Raw genomic sequence first — 17987 nt, 5'->3', positions numbered from 1 at the left:
TGGGTGTGGGGCGTCCTTGGGCCTGACTCTGCCTTTCTATTTCCTGGGTGTTCCCCAGACTCCAGTCTCTGCCTCGCACCTTCCCAGCGTCTCACCCATCTGTACACACCTGCACTTCTGTTTTCTTCCGTGGATTGACCCATTTTCACTTAGATAAATGTATCTTAAAAGGAAACTTGATACAGCATCTTTAAGTGGAGAGGCAGTATCTATCACTTGCCATAAATAGAAAGTAACTGTAAAAATAAATACAAAGAAACAAAATGTGATTAAATTGTAGCACACGGAGTCCGATCTGAGACAGCCCTAATGATAACACAGTAACTGCCTATTAAGCGCTTACTCAGCGCCAGGAACTAGCTAAGCACTGTACATGGACTGGCTCATTTGCTCTCCCGTTTCACAGATGCAGATGCTGAGATTCAGAGAAGTTAAGGGCTCTGGCCAGGAGCACAGAGACGCTGACGCAAGTTGAGTCTGAGCCCAGTTCCAGCAGAAGGCTGGGCTTGAACCGTGGCCTGTGCTGTCTCTGGACGGTGTCGCCCCTGGCTCCCTGCCCTGGGGGCTGGGCAGGGGTCTTTTTTCAGCATTGAGGCAATGGTTTGAGCCCCAATTGCAGTGGTTTTTGCCCAGATTCAGGGACTGTAACTAGGTACTCAGATAAACTGCCCAGCCTCCCAACAGCCCTGGGAAGTACCCTACTTTAGCTCAGAAACTGAGGCTCAAGGAGGCCAAGCCACCTGCCCAAAGTCACACTGCTGCTGAGTGGCAGGGCCAGGTGTGGCTTCTGTTTCCCCATCTGCAGCACCAGCACTATCTTAAACCTCTTTGTAACCCCCTCACCCTCATGCAGAGAGAAGATCCTTTCATCCTTAGCAAACCTTACAGTGAAACTGAGACTTCTGCCAGGTGCGGTGGCTCACGCCTGTAATCCCAGCACTTTGGGAGGGCCAGGAGGGTGGATCACGAGGCCAGGAGTTCAGGACCAGCCTAGCCAGTATGGTGAAACCCCATCTCTACTAAAAATATGAAAATTAGCTGGGCATGGTGGCATGCACCTGTAATCCCAGCTACTTGGGAGGCTGAGGCAGAGCAATCGCTTGAATGCAGGGGGCGGAGGTTGCAGTGAGCTGAGATCACACCACTGCACTCCAGCCTGGATGACAGAGTGAGACTCTGTCTCAAAAAAAAAAAAAAATTACCTGGGCATGGTGGCACCTGCCTGTAATTCCAGCTACTTGGGAGGCTGAGGCAGGAGAATTGCTTGAACCAGGACCCGGGAGGTGGAGGTTACAGTGAGCCAAGATTGCGCCACTGCACTCCAGCCTGAGCTACAGAGTGAGATTCCATTTCAAAAAAGAAAAAAGAAAGAAACCGAGACTTCTTCTCACAAATAATCAAATCTCCATCAGGGGAAAGTGTCCATTATTTGAACCCAGGTGAGGCTGTGGGTGGAAACCTCTTCAGAGAGAACCAAGACCACCTTCTTCTTCTTCTTCTTCTTCTTCCTTCTCCTTCTCCTTCTCCTTCTCCTTCTCCTTCTCCTTCTCCTTCTCCTTCTCCTTCTCCTTCTCCTTCTCCTTCTCCTTCTCCTTCTCCTTCTCCTTCTCCTTCTCCTTCTCCTTCTCCTTCTCCTTCTCCTTCTCCTTCTCCTTCTCCTTCTCCTTCTCCTTCTCCTTCTCCTTCTCCTTCTCCTTCTCCTTCTCCTTCTCCTTCTCCTCCTCCTCCTCCTCCTCCTCCTCCTCCTCCTCCTCCTCCTCCTCCTCCTTCTCCTTCTTCCTCTTCCTCTTCCTCTTCCTCCTCCTCCTCCTCCTCCTCCTCCTCCTTCTTCTTCTTCCTTCTTCTTCTTCTTTCTTTTTTTTGAGATGGAGTTTTGCTCTTGTTGCCCAGGCTGGAGTGCAATGGCACAATCTTGGCTCACCGCAACCTGTGTTCAAGCGATTCTCCTGCTTCAGCTTCGCAAGCAGCTGGGATAACAGGCATGCGCCACCACGCCTGACTAATTTTGCATTTTTAGTAGAGACAGGGTTTCTCCATATTGGTCAGGCTGGTCTTGAACTCCTGACCTCAGGTGATCCACCCGCCTCGGCCTCCCAAAGTGCTAGGATTACGGGTGTGAGCCACTGCGCCCGGCCTGGAAGCATGACCTTCTAGGGGCGACTGAAGACCCCTGGGGCCAGCCCCTTGCCCCTTGGCCTCCCTGGGCCTCAGCAAGACTCCTGTAGGCCTGGGCAGGGGCGTCTGTTTGACATTGCAATCTTCCCTTCTGGGAATATAGTCCATCATCCCCTATCAAAATGAGTGACTGCGCTTCTCACTCCAGAGCTGGCTCATTCTCACCTGAAAGAGAAAGAACAAGGGTGCATTTGGAGAGGGAGGAAAATCTTAGGTTATTTTTAAAAGGCGTTTTGAGTGAGTGCTGAATAGAGTTCAAGAAAATTGCCTTAAAGACCTGTTCTCTGCAGGGATGGGATGGTGTTTCTCATGGCTCCCAAGTATCTGGAAACTTAATTGCACATTTGTACGGGCTACTGTTTTTATTTATTCTGGTCTCAGAGGTGGGCTTTGGAGATTCTGCTCTCTCTTTAATGGCTTTCTTTATCTCAAATAAATTTCGCACACCTGTGAGGTAGATTGGCTTGAAGGAGACTGTGTCAGAATTGGCTCTTGATTCAGTAAATCTGCAAACGGTGCAGGGTTCAGTGAGATGATGTGGCCTTAGCTTGCCTGGAGCCTCCTGTCACGAGGGTGCAGCCCAGTCCTCCTTCCACCAAAGCTAGCTTGCTTGTTTTTTTTGTTTTTTTTTTTTTTTTTTGACACAAAGTCTTGCACTGTCGTCCAGGCTGGAGTGCAGTGGCACGATCTCGGCTCACTGCAACCTCCGCCTCCTGAGTTCAAGTGATTCTCCTGCCTCTGCCTCCCGGATAGCTGGGATTACCGGTGCCTGCCACCACACCTGGCTAGTTTTTGCATTTTTAGTAGAGACGGGGTTTCACCATGTTGGCCAGGATGGTCTCGAACTCCTGACCTCAAGTGATCCACCCGCCTCAGCCTCCCAAAGTGCTGGGATGACAAGTATGAGCCACCGCGGCTGGCCCCCCAAAACTTTTTGCTCTGAACTGCAGAGTCCCAGCCCACATCTTTGATGAAACTCTTCCTTTTTTTTTTTTTGAAACGGAGTTTCGCTCTTGTTACCCAGGCTGGAGTGCAACGGCGCGATCTCGGCTCACCGCAACCTCCGCCTCCTGGGTTCAGGCAATTCTCCTGCCTCAGCCTCCTGAGTAGCTTGGATTACAGGCATATGCCACCATGCCCAGCTACTTTTTTTGTATTTTTAGTAGAGACGGGGTTTCACCATGTTGAGAAGGATGGTCTCGATCGCTTGACGTTGTGATCCACCCGCCTCGGCCTCCCAAAGTGCTGGGATTACAGGCTTGAGCCACCGCGCCCGGCCTGATGAAACTCTTTCACTCACCCCAAGCAAGGAGCCAGTCAGGGTTGGAGAGACCAATTTCTTTTTTTCTTTTTTTTGAGATGGAGTTTCACTCTTGTTACCCAGGTTGGAGTGCAATGGCGCGATCTCGGCTCACCGCAACATTCACCTCCTGGGTTCAGGCAATTCTCCTGCCTCAGCCTCCTGAGTAGCTGGGATTACAGGCACATGCCACCATGCCCAGCTAATTTTTTGTATTTTAAGTAGAGACGGGGTTTCACCATGTTGACCAGGTCTCGATCTTTTGACCTCGTGATCCACCCACCTTGGCCTCCCAAAGTGCTGAGGTAACAGGCTTGAGCCACCGTACCTGGTGGAGAGACCAATTTCTATGTGGGTGTTTGGGGCCTTATAGGTAAAGATGCTAGTAAGAGGCTTTATATTCTTTTTTAATTAATTAATTAATTTTTTTTTTTTTGAGACGGAGTTTCTCTCTTGTTACCCAGGCTGGAGTGCAATGGCGCTATCTCGGCTCACCTCAACCTCCGCCTCCTGGGTTCAGGCAATTCTCCTGCCTCAGCCTCCTGAGTAGCTGGGATTATAGGCACGTGCCACCACGCCCAGCTAATTTTTTGTATTTTTAGTAGAGAAAGGGTTTCACCATGTTGACAAGGATGGTCTCGATCTTTTGACCTCACGATCCACCCGCCTCGGCCTCCCAAAGTGCTGGGATTACAGGCTTGAGCCACCGCGCCCAGCCTTTAATTTATTTTTTTAAAGATAGAGTTTCACCATGTTGGTCAGGCTGATCTTGAACTCCCAACCTCAGGTGATCCGCCCGCCTTGGCCTCCAAAGTGCTTGGATTACAGGCATGAGCCACCACGCCCGGCTGTAAGAGGCTTTTAGGTGAGTCGTAGAAGAGCTTCTCTCTGCTCTACACGTCCTCAGCCTCCTGTGACATGTCTTCTCTCAAAACTAGAAAGTCCATGTTGGGGTCAGAACTGTGAGGAGAGCAAAGTAGGAGCTGGATCACCATGGGTGGGGTTGCCCCAGGTGCGGACACCCAGGGCAGTGGGGACCTCTGGCTTCTACCCCGTGGAAAGACGGTAGTGGAGGGGCTACATGCGTGGCCTTTGGCAGCGGAGTGAGCCTCAGTGTGAATGCAGGCTGGCTCCTTCCCAGCTAGTGAAGGTACGGGATCCCACGTGCCCCTCCAGGCCTGGGAAGCTGACCTGTGCTGATGACACCAGTGGGCCCCTGCCCTCTGCCTTCAGATCCAGCCAGTGGGAGACTGAGGCAGGTGAGAGAGGGAGAGGGGAGAGTGAGGAGAAGAGTGAGCGCTGGGCATGTACTCTGTGCCCTCCAGGCTGGGCTGGCTCCAGTCAGAGCCCATCTCCACTTGCAGCCTCTGTCTGGGTTCTCATTTCCGTCATTTCCAGTCCCTTTCTCTGCCCCTGACCCCAGTGGTTCTTTGCCTGTTATTTACTATCCCGGTGGATGCCCCAGGCCCCACCCACACCTTCGTCAGTTGTCCCCTTATTAAACTCTCCTTAAATTGCCTGGTGACACTCAACTGACACCGTGGTCCTGGACAAGTCACTGACTGCTCTAAGCTTTGCTTCCCTCTCATTTGTAAAATGGAGGGTTTGTTTTGTTTTTGAGACAGAGTCTCACTCTGTTGCCCAGACTGGAGCACAGTGGTGCCATCTCAGCTCAATGCAACCTCCGCCCCCTGGGCTCAAGTGATCCTCCCACCTCTGCAGCTGGGATTACAGCAGCTCTGTGTCCCAACCCAGATCTCATCTGGGACTATAGACAAGTTGCTGGGGGTACAGACACAGATCACCGTGTCTGGCTTTTTTTTTTTTTTCAGACGGAGTCTCACTATGTTGTGTAGGCTGGAGTGCAGTGGCACGATCTCGGCTCACTGTAGCCTCCACCTCCCGGGTTCAAGCAACTCTTCTGCCTTTGCCTCCCGAGTAGCTGGGATTAAAATTTATATATATTTTTAGTAGAGACGGGGTTTTGCCATATTGGCCAGGCTGGCCTCGAACTCCTGACCTTGTGATCTGCCCATCTCGGCCCCCCAAAGTGCTGGGATTACAGGTGTGAGCCACCATGCCCAGCCCCATGTCTGGCTAATTTTTTGTATTTTTTGTAAAGATGGAGTTTCCCCCTGTTGCCCAGGCTGGAAAGCTTTAATATTAAACAGTTTCGGCTGGGCATGGTGGCTCACGCCTGTAATCCAAACACTTTGGAGGCCAAGGCGGGCGGATCACCTGAGGTCAGGAGTTCAAGACCAGCTTGGCCATCATGGTGAAACCCCACCTTAGTAAAAAAAAAAAAAAGAAGAAGAAGAAGAAGCTGGGATTTGTTTTGTCCTGTGCTCTCTGTAGAAGCTGTCCATTCTACTCATACATGTCCATGCTTTTGGGTTCTTTTTTTTTTTTTTTTTTTTTTTTTTTGACGGAATTTTGCTCTTTTCGCCCAGGCTGGAGTGCAATGGCGAGATCTAGGCTCACGGCAACCTCGGCCCCCTGGGCTCAAGCGATTTTCCTGCCTCAGCCTCCCAAGTAGCTGGGATTACAAGTGTTTGCCACCACGCCCAGCGAACTTTTTTGTATTTTTGGTAGAGATGGGGTTTTGCCATGTTGGCCAAGCTAGTCTTGAACTCCTGACCTCAAGTGATGTGCCTGCCTCAGCCTCCCGAAGTGCTGGGATGACGTGTGTGAGCCGCCACGGCTGGCCTAGTCTTTATTGCTATTGGGAAACAAAGCAGCCTCGGATTTCCTGCAATATGGTATCCCCTGAGAATGCAAAGGAAAGAAACAGATGACACCCGATATCCCCGCTGGTGCAGCAGGTGGGGGTTGGACTCGGCTGGGTTCTGATGCTGCGTTTCATTTTGGCGGCTGCTTCATCTGCAGAGAGCAGGCAGGTCCCATTCCAGCCAGGCCCTCTCTGTGTCATTTAGTCTTTGGGGCTGAGGATTCAGGAAACAAAAGAATTGCAGAGACGGCCAGGCACAGTGGCTCAAGCCTGTAATCCCAGCACTTTGGGAGGCCGAGGCGGGTGGATCACGAGGTCAAGAGATCGAGACCATCCTGGTCAACATGGTGAAACCTCGTCTCTACTAAAAATACAAAAAATTAGCTGGGCGTGGTGGCGCGTGCCTGTAATCCCAGCTACTCAGGAGGCTGAGGCAGGAGAATTGCCTGAACCCAGGAGGCGGAGGTTGCAGTGAGCCGAGATCGCGCCATTGCACTCCAGCCTGGGTAACAAGAGCGAAACTCTGTCTCAAAAAAAGAGAATTGCAGAGACAATGGGCCTGTGGAGAAGTCTGAGAACAGTTAGTGTGGGTGCCGTGCCTGTCTGGAAGGTGAGAAAGACGTGGACAATGGGTCTCTGCTCTCAAGGGCTTCCTGCTGAGTCGGGAAGTTTTTTTGTTGTTGTTGTTTTTGTTTTAAAGATGGGGTTTCACCATAATGGCCAGGCTGGTCTTGAACTCCTGTCCTCAGGTGATCCACCCACCTCAGCCTCCCAAAGTGCTAGGATTACAGGTGTCAGCCACTGCGCCCGGCTGAGTCGGGAAGTTAACATTTACTCAGGAAATTATGAGAGCTCCAGGCAGGCCAGGTGGGAACACAGGCATGAGTCCCGGGCAGGCTAGGGTGGGGCAGTCTCCAGGAAGAAGGGACTTGACCTTCGAGTGGAGACAGAGGGGAGAGAGGCCGTTTCAGGGGAGGGGCCACAAAGCAGGAAGAGTCAAGGGTGTCCAGGCTGAAGGGAGCAGGAGGTGTGGTCTGACAGCAGCCAGAAATCTCATGTGGGGTGTAGTTATGACTCTGGCTTCTTCAGGGCCTTGAAACCTGGCAGGGAGTAGGCCTGTGGGAGCACTTAGAGAGGGCTTTGATTTTACTTTATTTACTTATTTATTTATTATTTTTGAGACGGAGTCGTGCTCTGTTACCCAGGCTGGAGTGCAGTGATGCAATTGTGGCTCCCTGCAACCTCCACCTCCCAGGTTCAAGTGATTCTCCTGCCTCAGCCTCCCAAGTAGCTGGGACCACAGGCGTGTGCCACTACGCCTGGATAATTTTTGTATTTTTAGTAGAGATGGGGTTTCACCATGTTGGCCAGGCTGGTTTTGAACTCCTGACCACCCGTCTCAGCCTCCCACAGTGCTGGGATTACAGGCATGGGCCACCGCACCTGGCCTATTTTACTCGATTTTTTTGAGACAGGGTCTTGCTCTGTTGCCCAGCTGGAGTGCAGTGGTGTGATCACTTCACTGCAGCCTTCGCTTGCTAGGCCCAAGTGATCTTCCCACCTCAGCCTCCCAAGTAGCTGGGACTACAGGTGTGTGCCACCACGCCCGGCTAATGTTTAAATTTTTTTGTAGAGACAGGGTCTCCGTATGTTGCCCAGGCTGGTCTCCAACTCCTGGGCTCAAGCAGTCCTCCCACCTCGGCCTCCCGAAGTGCTTGGATGATGCGGGTGACCTACGGTGCCCGGCCAAGTGCGTGGCTTTGCGGTCAGACCTTCTTGCTCGGAATCTGGATTCTGCCTCTTCCTACTTGTTCCTTCACCTCTTTGAGCCTCTGCTTCCTCATCTATGAAAGTGAACTAAGTAGTAGTGTACTAGTTCGTTTCCACACTGCTATTAGGAAATACTCGAGACTGGGTGATTTATAAAGCAAAGAGGTTTAGTTGACCCACAGTTCTGCATGACTGGGGAGGTCTCAGAAAACTTACAGTCATGGCAAAAGGGGAAACAAACACATCCTTCTTCACATGGCGACTGGAGAGAGAGCACGTGGGTCGGGCGCGGTGGCTCGCGCCTGTAATCCCAGCACTTTGAGAGGCTGAGGCAGGTGGATCACCTGAGGTTGGGAGTTCGAGACTAGCCTGACTAACATGGAGAAACCCTGTCTTTAAAACATACATATATTTAGGCTGGGCGCAGTGGCTCAAGCCTGTAATCCCAGCACTTTGGGAGGCCGAGGCGGGTGGATCACGAGGTCGAGAGATCGAGACCATCCTGGTCAACATGGTGAAACCCCGTCTCTACTAAAAATACAAAAAATTAGCTGGGCATGGTGGCACGTGTCTGTAATCCCAGCTACTCAGGAGGCTGAGGCAGGAAAATTGCCTGAACCCAGGAGGTGGAGGTTGCGGTGAGCCGAGATCGCGCCATTGCCCTCCAGCCTGGGTAACGAGAGCGAAACTTCGTCTCATACACACACACACACACACACACACACACACACACACACACATATATATATATATATATATATATATATATATATGGTATGAGAGAGCACATGAAGGAGGAACTGTCAAACATGTATAAACCATCGGTTCTCATGAGAACTCACTATCATGAGATCAGCATGGGGGAACCACCCCACCGTGATCCAATCACCTCCCCACCCCACACATAAAGATTACAATAAGGGTTAAGATCTGGGTGGGGACTGAGAGCCAAACTGTACTAAGTGGTGTCTGCCTTGCAGGGTGTTTGGGGTAAGAGGTCGGGTAATGGGCGTGATGTGCCTCCACAGTCGCTGGCACGTCTTGAGCTCTCAGTCAAGGGCAGCTGTCATTAGTACGCTGCGAAAGTGTGAGTGATTATGTAGGCTCACTTCTCTAGGGAGAGGGTCTCCTACAGCTTTCATGAGATTCCTTAAGGGGTCCCTGATTCAAAAAATGTTAAGCACCACTCACTGCTTGAGAGGTTTAAAAATAGAGGAGTGTTAGGCAGCAGAGAGCAGTGTTGCTGTGAACTGAACGCAGTGGTAAGGGCCTGTGGGCAGCGGAGCCGGCTTAGAGCCCTTCTTTCCATCTGTTGGATCCACCGTCCTTCCCTCCATTCTCTCAGTTGTCAGGGGTTGCTGAGCACTGGCTCTGACAGGCCCCTGCTAGAGGCCGAGGGCACAGAGACAGAAAACACAGTGTCCGCAGGGAAGGAGGCTGTGTCATGGCCAGTCCCCAAAGATGGCCCCCATCCATCCTGCTACGCCTGTCTCATGAGGGCCCCTTCCCATGTGGAATCTGGGCTGGCTCTGTGGCTGGGGCTAACTGGTAGAATGCGATGGAAGTGAGGCTGTGCCAGTTCTGGTCCTAAGCCTTATGAAGGCTGGCAGCTTCACTCTGTGGTTTTTGGAGCTCTGCTCCTAACAAGTAAAAAGTCCAGCTACCTTGCAGGAGAGATCACACACAGAGATCACATTAAGTGGAGAAATCCTGGCCAGGCACCGTGGCTCATGCCTGTAATCCCAGCACTTTGGGAGGCCAAGGCAGGTGGATCACCTGAGGTCAGCAGTTCAAGACCAGCATGACCAACATGGTGAAACTCCCATCTCTACCAAATACAGAAAATTAGCTGGGCATGGTGGTGCGTGCCTGTAATCCCAGCTACTTGGGAGGCTGAGGCGTGAGAATTGCTTGCCCCCGGGAGGCAGAGGTTGCAGTGAATTGAGATTGCACCATTGCACTCCAGCCTAGATGACAGAACAAAAACTCCTTCTCAAAAAACAAACAAACAAACAAAAAACAAAAACAAAAAAAACAGGAGAAATGCTGAGGCTACATGGAGAGAGAGGGAGAGGCTCAGGTGTCTTCACATCATAACAACTCAGTCCCCAAATGACTCCAGCCCCTGCCACCATCTGCCTGCAACCACGTGAGACAGCCAGAGTGAGAACAACAGAAGAACCGCCCTGCTGAGCCTGTTTGACCCACAGAGTCATGAGGGCATGAGCAGGACTATTGTAGTAAGATACGGTTTTGTTTTAAGCCCTGGTGTTCAGAGCGGTTTGTTACACATGTAGAAATAAATGAAGACCAACTGAATGAGGACGGGTAAAGGCTATTTATTCAGAGGTGTCCTAGCAAGGGAGCCAGCCACCTCACTCAAATCTTGGCACAGAGCTGAGGCAGGCAGAGGAGTGGCAGATTTTATAATGTGGGAACGATTCAAGCACATCCTGATTGGAGGCTGCTCGAATAGGGAAGCTAGAGGTTGGCAAGGGGAAGCATGTGACCCAGTGTGACTCCTAGGGGAGCATCTTTGGCTTTCTCTCTGCTTGGTCCAAAGTTGGAGGTGGGGACACAGATGAGGGGGACTAATCCAGTCCTAGCTGTTTTGGGCGTACTGTGGCAGGGGCATGTTTGGCTTCTTGGCTTGTTTGCTAGAGATTGTTGTCGCGTGGTCCTGCTCCCCATGACTCTGACTTTACTCATGGATTGGCTTGCTGGGCTGGTTGCTGTGGATCATGGGTTGGTCTCCCGGGCAGGTTGCTGCAGACTGTGGGTCAGAATTCTATTTTTATGTGTGGCTTGGCACTGTCCATTTGTGCCTCTGGTCTGTCACTCAGCAATAGATCCCTACATGCAAACTGACAATTATGAGGCCAGGTCGAATGTACAGTGCTCTGGGTAAGCCCCAAAGCGGGGCAATCCCCCTTAGCCTGTGACAAGTTTGAAGAGCATGTGCAATGAGGAAGGTAGGTGTGGGAAGGAGGGGCGCCCCAGGGAGAGGGGATGCCAGGAACATCAGGGACGGAGGGCACTGGGCTCCTGACTGCAGAGGAGTGTTGGCTTCCAGCCCAGGGCAGAGCCAGAAATCCTCCTGCAAGAAGGGCCACAGAAGTTGGGAGCGACACCATCAGAGCTGAGTTTTTAAAAAATCTCTCAGCCGGGCGCGGTGGCTCAAGCCTGTAATCCCAGCACTTTGGGAGGCCGAGGCGGGTGGATCACGAGGTCGAGAGTTCGAGACCATCCTGGTCAACATGGTGAAACCCCGTCTCTACTAAAAATACAAAAAATCAGCTGGGCATGGTGGCGTGTGCCTGTAATCCCAGCTACTCAGGAGGCTGAGGCAGGAGAATTGCCTGAACCCAGGAGGCAGAGGTTGCGGTGAGCCGAGATCGCGCTATTGCACTCCAGCCTGGGTAACAAGAGTGAAACTCCGTCTCAAAAAAAAAAAAAAAAAAAAAAAATCTCTCAGATGGTGAAGGGGGAGTGGGGCCAAGAGAAGGCAGGAGGTGAGTGAAGAGGCAGCTGATCCGTCAGGAGAGAGGACGGCTGGCCCAGACTGTGGGGCTTGGAGAACCCAACTCAAGAGGAGAAGGCAGCACCCCAGGTTTCTGGCAGACAGAAGCAGAGGCAGTCACTAAGAAGAGGTAGCCCGGGAAAAGGGGAAGGGTTTGGAGGGGGTGCTTTTCGTTTGGGAAATGCCAAGGGGAAAGAGTCCAGGAGATCACACAAGATGTGTGCAGAAAGCAGTTCGGACTCTGAATCAGCAGAGTCCTGAGATGAGGGAACTCAGGAGCCAGCAGAACATGCACAGGTCACGGTGGCCCCCACAGGCTGTGGGCAGAAGAAGAGGGGCCCAGGCCGGGCGCGGTGGCTCAAGCCTGTAATCCCAGCAGTTTGGGAGGCTGAGGCAGGTGGATCACAAGGTCAAGAGATCGAGACCATCCTGGCCAACATAGTGAAACTCTGTCTCTACTAAAAATACAAAAATTAGCTGGACGTGGTGGCACATGCCTGTAGTCCCAGCTACTCGGGAGGTTGAGGCAGGAGAATTGCATGTACCCAGGAGATGGAGGTTGCGGTGAGCCGAGATCGCGCCATTGCACTCCAGCCTGGGTAACAAGAGTGAAACTCCATCTCAAAAAAAAGAAGAGGGGCCCATGCCAGGGCTGAAAAGGAACAGCCAGGAAAGCTGGAGTGGTCCTGGGTGAGCGTTGTGTCAGCGAAAGTAGGAGGGGGAGATTTCAAGGGGGCTTTGACCTCAGCAGCAGTTGAAGCAAGACAGAGACTGGAGGCCAGGCAAGGTGGCCCACGCCTGTAATCCCAGCACTTTGGGAGGCTGAGGTGGGCGGATCACCTGAGGTCAGGAGTTTGAGACCAGCCTGGCCAACAAGGTAAAACCCCCATCTCTACTAAAAAATAAAAAGCTGGGCGTGGTGGTGGGTGCCTGTAGTCCCGGCTACTTGGGAAGGAGAGGCAGGAGAATCACCTGCACCTGGGAGGTGGAGGTTGCAGTGAGCTGAGTTCACACCACTGCACTCCAGCCTGGGTGACAGAGAGACTCGGTTTCAAAAAAAAAAAAAAAAAAAAGACAGAACCTGGGAAGTGTTGGGTTTGGGGGCAGCAGCAGGGTCTGCGTGGCTGCCCGGGAGAAGCGGTGGGATTCCCGTTGTAGGGCTTGCAGGGGGAGAGTGGCCAGGGAAGAAGTGTGCCTTTGGAGAAGTTTGCCTGTGAAGGGAGGAACGTTAGGCGGTGGCTGCAGGGAGGTTTTCGCTGGGCATGGTTTTGTTGTTCAAGGGGAGAGTGAGCAGAGTCTGCAGGCGCAGGCGCTGGGCAGCGAGACCGGGAGCTGAGGATGCCGAGGGGGCCTTGCTAGCTGCTAGCCGGGAAGGCGGCTGTCGAAGCTGGCCTCGGGCGGGATCCAGGCTGCAGGTGGAGCTGTGCGGGCCCACAGTGTTTTGTTTTGTTTTTTCTTGTTGAATTTGTTGCCAACCAATTGCAATGCAAAAATCCTGACTCCCAGCCTCTGGCAAAATTCAGAGTCGATAACCCAGGGCCCCCTCTTCCTTCAGGAAAGCAGGCAGGAGCCTGGGGCCTGCAGGGGGGCTGGCTTCTGGGATGCCACCTGTGCCGCCTCCCTGCCTACCCAGCCTCTTCCGTTTCCTGCGTGGACCCTGAAAGCCTTTGAATTGACATGTAGAGGCGAGAGAATGGGACGGGAGGAAGAGGGCCTGAGGCCCACTGTCGGACGGCGGGTGGGTGGCTGGGGTGGGGATGTGAGGAAGCTGGGAAGGTGGGGGGCTGGGCTGGATGTGAGGTAGAGAGAGAGGGGCGAGGTTTGGAAGGGCCACTGAGGGCAGTGGGGGCGGGGGCGAAACTGGGAAGGCCCTGTGGAGAAGTGCTGCGCTGGCCTGTCGGGACCAGCTCACATGTTGAAGCAGGGACCAGCAGCGGCTCCGTTCCCATCCCAGGATGGAAGCAGAGGGCAGAAGGACTCTGTGTTCTCCAGGAGCATCCATACCAACATCACACCCGCGGCTATGTCAGCGGGTGGAGCAGTGCTGGGCCCTGGGGCCACACAGACAGACTGCCCTTACCCACCCCAGGGTTTCTCCTTGGATGCCAAGAGCAACACGCTAGCTAAAGAAGGCAGCTGTCCCAGGCTAGGAGAATGCTGAGGTGCCGCACTGACGCTGGGAGGAGCTCCTGTCCAGGGAAGTGAGGCTGCTCCTGGGATTCTGGGCTGGGATCCTCTGGCTCCCTGGGACGCGCCCTCAGGGAACGCTTTTCCTGCACCACCTCCCTCCCTAGTTTCCACTAGAAGCATCTTCTGTCTGGGCAGCTGTGGCCTTAGGCGCAGTTCTGTTAGTTCCCCAGGTGGTCTCGCTCCAGGGCCTCCCCGGTAACAGCTCAGCACACACCTCAACGTGGAAACATCCCCACTGCACACGTTTTCGGCACGTTCTGCTCTCAGTGGCTCTGGGCGTCGTGCGCGGCTTGGACACACGTCACTGCATCATGTCGAGCTGGAATGTAATTAGGCGATGGTGGGGAAAATTCCATCTGTCTCCCGGGAATACCGCAATAATGAGCCATCACAGAGGAGCAGGGGGGTAGGCAGGGGCTGCTGACCTGAGAGGGAGGCTTGGCCCCTTCGTGAGATCTGATGTGCTCCGATGGGCCTGCCCTGTTCTCCAGCAGGAAGCAGGAGCTATAGTGAGGAGCCTGGAGGGGTGTGCTGGGCTCTGAAGCAGGGAAGAGAGCAAGCCATCCATCCCTCTCTGGGGTGGGGTAAGGCAGAAGCCAGAGTCCGCCCCACAGGCATGTGGCCTTGTGCTAGACCCAGCCCAGGCGAGGGCGGAGAGTCCTGGGACTGAGGGCGCAGACTTCCCGCAGGAGTGGGCTGGATGGTGTGGGTCTGCGCTGAGGGCAGCAGGGGCCTGGTGGGACCAGGGGTCTTCACCTGGAAAGCAAACGGGGAGAGGCCCCAGACCACCTCTACCTTGAGCCAACTCTCCTCTGCACCCACTGAGGTCACCCATACCCGCTCAGGCCCTGTGCCCGCCCTGCTCCTCCTCCACGGGGCCAGGGAGATGGACCCGCCCAGAGCCCTTGTTTCCCCGCTCAAGACCAGCTTGGGCCAGACACAGGCACATTCGATTTTCTAGTAGCCATATTAGAAAAGCAAACTAACAGGTGAAATTAATTTCAAAAGATTTTTTTTAAAAAAAGGTAATACTGTTTAATTTCAAAAACATTTCAGCATTCTAAACATACCAAAAAAATAACAACGTTGCAAATCATGTTTAAGTACAGAAGGTTTTTTTTTTTTTTTTTTTTTTTTGAGACGGAGTTTTGCTCTTGTCACCCAGGCTGGAGTGCAATGGGGCGATCTCGGCTCACCGCAACCTCCACCTCCTGGGTTCAGGCAATTCTCCTGCCTCAGCCTCCTGAGTAGCTGGGATTACAGGCACGCGCCACCATGCCCAGCTAATTCTTTTTTGTATTTTTTGTGGAGACGGGGTTTCACCATGTTGACCAGGTTGGTCTCGATCTCTCGACCTTGTGATCCACCCGCCTCGGCCTCCCAAAGTGCTGGGATTACGGGCTTGAGCCACCACGCCCGGCAAGAAAGTTCTTGAACTTTTGTTGATGCAGCAGCACTTCACTTTGCTGACAATGAAGAGTTCTACAGTTTGTTTAAAAACAAACAGTTTAAAAACTACCGCACTTAAACAAAAATATCAGCCGGGCGCGGTGGCTCATGCCTGTAATCCCAGCACTTTGGGAGGCCGAGGCGGGTGGATCACGAGGTCAAGAGATCGAGACCATCCTGGTCAACATGGTGAAACCCCGTCTCTACTAAAAATACAAAAATTAGCTGGGCATGGTGGTGCGTGCCTGTAATCCCAGCTACTCAGGAGGCTGAGGCAGGAGAATTGCTTGAACCCAGGAGGCGGAGGTTGCGGTGAGCCGAGATCGCGCCATTGCACTCCAGCCTGGGTAACAAGAGTGAAACCCCGTCTCAAAACAAACAAACAAACAAAATATCTCATGCCAGCTGACCCCCTTTGTCCACAGCTAAGATGGTAGCAGAATGCTATGTCACTATATACAGAAACAAGACAACCTGAAGCTAAATGGATGCCCACTGCAGAGTTAACAGGTCCAGCCTCACAGTGCACGCCCTGAGCTACAGCCCCTCCAAAAGGCATCTTTCCCGCAGCCTCAACGCCAGGCAAGGAGCATCAAGAGTTTGTCTTGGTTGTTTTGTTATTTTTACAAACTATAGATATATACAGTTGATAACTCAGGATTTCTAGCAAATAACCATATAGTTAACACCACCTTACAAATAAAAAAAATGCCAGAAACATCTTTAAATGCCTTGTCACACCAACAGCAAAGTGCACAGAGTGAGGAGAACACGAGAGTGCCTTTTCATTTTCAAAATGTTTGGAAATACGTACAACTTGGATACAGTTTCAGGGTGCTCCAGACCCCCATGTCCCCTTCATGTAAACCACTGACAATCTCCAGGGCACTTTGAGAGACTACAATATGATCGTGATCAAATTTTATAATTAAACCTAATGAGGGCAACAGACCCTTCTCAAGTAAGAGATGTGTCAATTACGGCGCTCCCCTACTCTAAGTATTCACAAGGAGACAGATAAACAGTTTTTTTATTCATCCTCCTCCTCCTCCTCCTCCTCCTCCTCCTCCTCCTCCTCTTCCTCCTCCTCCTCCTCCTCTTCCTCCTCATCTTCCTCCTCATCTTCCTCTTCCACTTTTTTCCGGGCAACTTTAGCAGGACCCTTTGCACCATCAAACTTTCCTTTCAACTTACAGTCAGCAACATCCTCCTCATGCTTCCCCTTCAGCTTTGCTGCCTTAGTGACGGAAGGCTGCTTTTTGCTGTCATTTAGGTTCTTCCACATCTCACCCAGCTTTTTTGCCAGGTCTCCAATAGAGATGCCAGGGTTTGTGGATTTGATCTTGGGGCGGAATTCTGAGCAGAACAGGAAGAAGCCAGACGGTGGCCTTTTGGGGGCATTAGGATCCTTCTTCTTGCCTCCCTTAGCTGGTCCATAATCCTTCATTTTGTGATCATAGCGCACTTTATCCGCCTTTGCCATTTCATCAAATTTAGATTTCTCTTTCCCGGACATTGTCTTCCACCTCTCAGAGCATTTCTTGGAAAATTCTGCAAAATTAACAGGGACCTCTGGGTTTTTCTTCTTATGTTCTTCTCTGCACGTCTGCACAAAGAAGGCATAAGCAGACATCTTGTCCTTTGGTTTCTTGGGGTCACCTTTAGCCATCCCGACTGTATTGTTCGCTAGTCTCAAGATTTTTTTTTTTTTTTTGAGACAGTTTCACTCTTGTTACCCAGGCTGGAGTGCAATGGCGCGATCTTGGCTCACCGCAACCTCCGCCTCCTGGGTTCACGCAATTCTCCTGCCTTAGCCTCCTGAGTAGCTGTACTTTTTAGTTTTTTTTTCCTTTCTTTTTTGAGATAGAGTCTTGCTCTGTCACCCAGGCTGGAGGGCAGTGGCGCGATCTCGGCTGACTGCAACCTCTGCCTCCCGGGTTGAAGTGATTCTCCTGCCTCAGCCTCCTGAGTAGCTAGGATTACAGGCACCCGCCACCAAGCCCAGCTAACTTTTGTATTTTTGGTAGAGACGGCGTTTTACCATGTTGGTCAGGCTGGCCTTGAACTTCTGACCTTGTGGTCTGCCCACTTCAGCCTCCCAAAGTGCTGGGATTACGACCGTGCCCAGCCATAAATTTTTTTTAGAGATAGGTTTTTGCTCTGTCACCCAGGCTGGAGAACAGAGGTGTGATCATAACTCCCTATGGCCTTGACTTCCTGGGCTGAAGCCATCCTCCCACTTCAGCCTCCTGAGTAGCTGGGACTACAAGCACATGCCAGCATGCCGCTAATTATTAAATTTTTTGTAGAGACGGTTCTTGCCATGTTGCCCAGCCTGGCCTCAAACTCCTGGACTCAAGCAATCCTCACTTCAGCTTCTGAAAGAATTACAGGCGTGAGGCACCAGACTGGGCCTAAAATATTTTAATATTTAACCCAATATATTCAAAATATGATGGAGCAATATCAACATGCAATCAATGTAAAATTATTCATGAGGTATTTTTATTCTTTTTCATACTAAGTCTTTGAAATGAGCACATTTCAAGCGTTAGGTGGCCACGTGTGGGAAGCAGCTACTGTGGGAGACAGCACAGCCCCAGACTGTTCCAGGTGCTCGAAACCGAGGAACTCTTTTCTCAAGTGACTGCCACCTGTGTCCAGGACCTCCTCCCCATTAGAGCTCCCAAGGGCAGACTGGGGTTGGGTAGGGCCAAGGGCCAGCTTTGCCTCCAAGGCAGGAATGCAAACGCCCCATAGATTTGTTCTCCTTACCTCAAAATCCACTCTGATCCTAGAGGCCCAGGTGGTAAGATCTACGGAGCGTCGAGTGGCAGAGGCGGGTGGATACAGCC

General features: G+C 52.1%; 1 protein-coding gene and 1 pseudogene across 1 annotated transcript in view; one reads left to right on the top strand and one right to left on the bottom strand.

The window, feature by feature from the left end:
* Positions 1-17987, top strand: part of RTN4RL1 (reticulon 4 receptor like 1) — a 95808-nt gene that overhangs the window by 46308 nt on the left and 31513 nt on the right. The window lies entirely within an intron of this gene.
* Positions 16085-16816, bottom strand: LOC120366899 (high mobility group protein B3 pseudogene; annotated as a pseudogene).

This window comes from Saimiri boliviensis, chromosome 17 (assembly GCF_048565385.1).
Source record: "Saimiri boliviensis isolate mSaiBol1 chromosome 17, mSaiBol1.pri, whole genome shotgun sequence".
Taxonomy (NCBI): Eukaryota; Metazoa; Chordata; class Mammalia; order Primates; family Cebidae; genus Saimiri; species Saimiri boliviensis.
The sequence above is the reverse complement of the archived record's forward strand: the minus strand, read 5'-3'. Positions and strand labels throughout refer to the sequence as shown.